We start from the raw sequence: 5,953 nt of genomic DNA, 5'->3' as shown, positions 1-5,953 counted from the left end.
AAGTATAACGTTGGTGTCACATTTGCTTCCCATTTCAATGTTATTATCGTAAATCCATATTCATATGTCTTCTACTACTGGTCCAAAGTGCCAAATCTCAACAATCATGATGACCACAAAAACTACAATATCAAAACAGTTATGATCATCAAAAGAATAATCTCAAAGAATTATGAACATCAAAACAAAAATCTCAAAGATTAAAGAATCTAATGAAGTAATTTGTATAATTATGGGTGGCAGCTTAGGGGAAAATACCTAGCATGGGTCGATCCCAATTGGTTTTGAAGGGCAGCAGCTCAGGACTGAAAGCCTAGCATGGGCCGATCTTAATTGTTATAGAAGGGTGGCAGCTCAGGGGCGAAAGCTTAGCATGGACCGCTCCCTATTTGAGAAATTATGAGGACAACATCCAAGGGGTTAAAATGCCTACAATGGGTAATCCTCTTCTACCACTGATCAACTGGTCATTTGTATCATCTGTCATATAAAGATTATAACATACAGAAAAGTAAAGAAAAGAATGTAACATACAAGATTACACAAGTATAAGCAAAGGTGGTGTCAAATCCTTATCTATTTGAATTTAGTTTCACTTGAGCTCTCATTTTACATATGGTTGTATTAAACCTTACATATTCAATACATTCTTTCGTACTGACATCCTTTATTGGGGACGCTGCATTTCATGTTGCAAGTACAGGTACTCAACTAGTAGATCTCCCCAATAGAATCACATGATACTCAACAGTTGTTGGTAAGCTCCAGGCTGATTCGGGGCTTTGCCAAGTCTTTACTATGTGTATTTTCATAGCGGTACAACCATGGATTCTTATAGAGGCTTTGTAGACATTGTAAAGCTATCATCGATGTTCATAGTTTTATTTGTCCATTGTATTGGTTCAAATAGTCGACATGTATTGTATATGTCGCTTCTCATCAGTAAATATATCTGCACAGTAGTTCACTTTCTCATCATAGGTTACTTGTAAAACATGCGTTCATATATGGTACTTGTTCGCCTCACCTTGGATTGGGGTGTGACAAGTGTTCACATCTTTAAACTCAATTTTTAAATTACGATCTATGTGAATAAAAGTATAAACATTAGGACAACTCAAGAATGACTCACATTATTTACAAAAAGATCACTTTTCGAACCTCCTTGAAATTTTTACAAAAATAAATGATTGTAAAAATATTTTGATATTTTGACATTCCTTGGGAAAAAAAGCATATCATTACAATTTTCATGCTCAATTTTAAGAGGACTATCTAAACATACATTCCTATTCTTACAAGATAAAGAATTGTAATAATAAATTTCAATAGGAAAGATGCATTTATCGTCAATCCCATTTTTAGTGTTCTTAGTAGCTAAAGAAGAAATACTTCACATAACACTTACTTCAAACTTTCTAAAATCACAATCAATGAGACTTTTAGTTCCACAACCATAAGCAACTAGTGTATGGTCACACTCTATTTGCATATTAATACAAAGCAACCTCACTAAGAGATCGTTTAAATTTCATACTCAAGTCTCTGGAAAGTTTATTCGAAGCGGGTTAAACTTCTTCCCTTTGTTTCTTGCCTGAAAGGATTAAAGTTCTCAGTTTTAGAAGCGGATTGCTCCTTTGCCAGCGGGTTGCCCCTATAAAAAATAATCATTTAAAATATTATACTTAGAATAACAAAACTTCTTACTCACACTCTCTATATTTTCTCTTATCTCATCTTGTTTCCTCTTACTTGCCTCACCTTTCTTCATTTCTTCTTGTGATAATTCATTCTCATTTTCAACTATCTTTTATAGTTTTCTTGTAGCCACTCCCTCACTTCTTTAAAAATATCCTCTTCTTTTTAATATCTTGAGTTGCCACTATTCACTCCCTTATTTCTCTCTTTATGTTCTCTCTTATTCATTTCATTGGAGTGCAATAGGCTCCGATGATTCCTTTGAGTCATTGGAATGACTCTTCACTTCATCTTTTAGCTTGGCATCACTAAAGTTTCAAATACTCTACTTAAATTGTTGGATTAACTTTGTACGAAAATTGAGATCACCGTAAAACAGAAAAGTCCCATATACCACAAGAAGGCGGACATGATACATATCCTGAGGATAAATTTGAATGGTTAGAAGTTCCCAACCAATCCAGAACCCAAATTCCTACAAATGTTAACTATATATGTGAATCTGGTGGTTTTTGTTTTCAATTTGGTTGCATTTCGTAGACAACCCTACTCTCTGCTTCAAAATGTTGGAGAAGCCTTCACTGATACTGGGAAGGTTTCTCAAACACTTTGAAGAAGAGAGTAGGGTTGTCTCTGAAATGTATCCAAATTGAAAACCCTATGAGTGCAAGAGAAACCACCAAATTTACATATATAGTGCACATTAGTAGGAATTCAGTTTTTGGATTGGTTATGACCTTCTACCGACCCAAATTTGTCCTCTGGAAATGTATGATTTTCTCCTTCTTTCTCTATTTGGGACTCTTCTGTTTACAGTGTTCTCAATTTTATATTACAAGGTATCTCTAATAACTCAACCAAAAATAGATCCACGAAGTTGATATAACACAATTTACTACACCTAAGGTGCAACAAAGAGTGCAACCACTCTTGTATCCCTCAACAATAACTTCAAATTTAGTCATATATTCATTAGGTTCATGCTTTCTCTTTCTTGTAAAAGTACTACTATAATTATTATAAAATTCTTCACAATAATCTCTATAAGAAGTAGAATAGTGTAAGACATAATTAACACCAAAAAGTTGTTAGTAAAAATAATAAACCGCATAGGTCACTCTCTCACCTGTATCACTCAAATTATTGAACTCATTTTTATTTCCACTAGAGTATACACTCAAAGCTCATAGGCTTTAGACCTTGACTCAACTGATTTCACCACTCAAGGGTATCCCTTAGTCTCTTCATAGTTCTACAATCTAAAATAAGGTCAAAGTAAGCTTACGAGTATTGGTTCAGAATGGCATTTATGTCACTAACAAAGGAAAAAATCAGTACCGAACTAGGAATAAAATAAACACATAACACAACTAAAAGATAAAAGTATGAAACAAATTGCAATGAAATGAAATACAAACACAGAACTAGATAACGCTAGCATGAAATAATATTAATTGTAATTTAATTATAAAATGCAAGAGAAGAATAAGAAAAACACAAACTAAAAGACTAAGTGTTAAACCTAGACAACAAAGTAGTCACAACACAAAAGTGGTTATTGATGAAACTTCAAGATTCTCACATTTTTGCTCAATTTATTTGACAAAATCTAGTTGGAAGTCCCACATAAAATCCACAAAATCTCCTAAAATTTATATTGATAAGAACAAGAATTTAATACACCCACTTCAGAATTTTCACAAATCAGGCTATTTCTGAAATCTTCATCTTCTTCCCGAAATAGGTCTGAATTTTAACTTAAAACTAGTTCAAAGCTATACCAAAGGAACCCAAATTTCATATGCAATCCCTCAGACATTCTAGATATTTTGAAGTCATTAAAGAAGAAAGAAAATACCTATCGAAGATAAAGAAGAAAAAAAACAATGCCTCCTTTTGAAGTAATTAAAGAACAACTTAAACAAGTTATTACAAGATTAAATTCAACTCATACATAAATAATCTTACCAAAATATATTCAAGAAAGATCAAATAGAGAGAAAAAGATACAACCCATAAAACTCACCTACTAGAGTAGTCACTGGAAAATATTGTCTACCACAATAGTACTAATCCTATTCTATATATACCACTAGGGTTACCTAAAGTAAGAAAATACATAAATATCCGTAATAACATAGACATCATACTATGATTAAAAAAATCCTAAAACATAATGATATTCTATTCCTATATTGTGTAACTAAAACATCACAATCTTTTATATTGGTTCTTTGCTTTTCATAATCTCTTTAAATACTACATGCTCTTGATGCCAAGTAGAAATCCTTCCATTCAATGAATACTTCCCGGATTTTTAATACCTCACCCAAATATTTTTTTCGATCTGCCTTTACCTCTCCTAATATCTAATATAATCAACCTCTAACATCTCCCAACTTGGACATTTGTGTATCTCCTAACTGGGGCATTTGTGCATCTTCTTTTCACATGTACAAATTATCTCAACCTTATTTCCCTCATCTTGTCCACCATGGAGGTCACTCTTTCCTTTATCCAAATATACTAATATCCTCATTGATAATTTTATCACTCTTTGTATACCCACACATCCATTTCACCATCCTCATTACTACAACATACAAATTCTTAACATTGGAGTTCTTGACTGGCTAACACTCCACCACATACAACAAACAAACTTTAAACACGGCTCTATAAAGATCACTTTTAAATTTCGTTGATACATTTTTATCATAAAAGACTCTGGATGCAAGCCCCCTACTTCATGCCTCAATGTGTTACTGAGATTATAAGAAAATACCACTATTTTTAATTATATCTACCTTTATTCCTCTTATGACATAATCCTTTTTCAACCATTTCATTTCTTAAATATCCTTCCATTGCTTTAGAGAAATTATTTTCTGTCAAAAAAATATCCTTTTAATTAATAACGTCAAAGGAAAAATCTAATCCAGAAATAATATCTAGGATTACAATACCTTTGGAAAAGGTTGTATCCATATATTTTAGCCTACATCCATCCCTAGTTCACTATATTTTTCAAACATATATAAATGATAATATTGAATGAGGTGTTTTTAAATTGATTGGTGAGGGTTCGTATAGTGTTCTTAATTTGATTAACATTGAGGCATATATAGTTGTTGTATATAAAGAGTTGACACCGTAAAGAAGGATATGTGAAATTCTAACTTTGGAGCACTCATCTTCACAAACTAAAAGCTTACGTCTGTCTTTTCTTAACTAATGGTTCAGTAAATTTTATACAACTCTTAAGCACATATATTTTTCATGTACTTCTTCCAATATCTTAAGCTAAATATTTCCATGTTTATATTAAAGATGAGAGTACAAGATGGGTGGGGGGTGAATTAATCCCTTTTACTTTTCTTTGTTAACTAACTATTTTAGCAGTCGACTATATAGTAAGTAAAAAGTAAATAAATAAGTTAAGAGTAGTAAGGAAATTCAACACCTGGTGGTTTTTTACTAGTTTGGATCCAGAATTGATCTTACTTCGGTCCCTTTGGGTTGCAAGACTATTCTGTTGTATCGTTCTAATATTGAAGTGGTTAAAAATATAGATCCTAAATATACACTTAACTCTTGCTTTTCATAATTGATTAAATTCATATTATATCATTATGAACTAGATTATCTTTATCATGTTTTCATGTCACTACTAGCATCGTACTTTAGCGGATACTTCCTTCTTATCAGTGCCTCAACTTTGTTTGCTCCCCTAAATGGCTTCCTTGCCTACCGGTTTCAACATTAGGATGGCATAGTATAGAAGTTTTCTCCCTGTTTCCAGTGTGCTAATAAACTAGAAATCATGATTCAAATAATTCTAATACATAATAACTAACATAAATTTATTCAAACATATATATGATATTCAAGGAATATATGAAATTAGTTCCGCATATTTTTTGAACAATATACCTTTGCCTCTTGCTTAGCCATGCTATCTGAAATATCTTATTGAATTTCAGATTTCTCCGTATTAACTTTTAAGTATTTTTATAACTTAGGGGAGAGAGTGTTTTCAAGAAAATGTTTATTACGTTAGGCATTGCCTACCTCTCATTTACATATATCCTCCCTTATATAGAGAAGAATTCTCACTTACTACACTACTTACAATAATCTACCTATATAATAATGTGCCTAATAATATAGTATGACACACCATACCTACTACTTATGACACACCATACACTTGTCCACTTAATAAATTACACCCCCTACCATCCCTTACACATGC

The sequence above is a fragment of the Solanum stenotomum genome, chromosome 11, assembly GCF_019186545.1.
Source record: "Solanum stenotomum isolate F172 chromosome 11, ASM1918654v1, whole genome shotgun sequence".
NCBI lineage: Eukaryota > Viridiplantae > Streptophyta > Magnoliopsida > Solanales > Solanaceae > Solanum > Solanum stenotomum.
Note: the sequence above shows the minus strand (reverse complement) of the source record.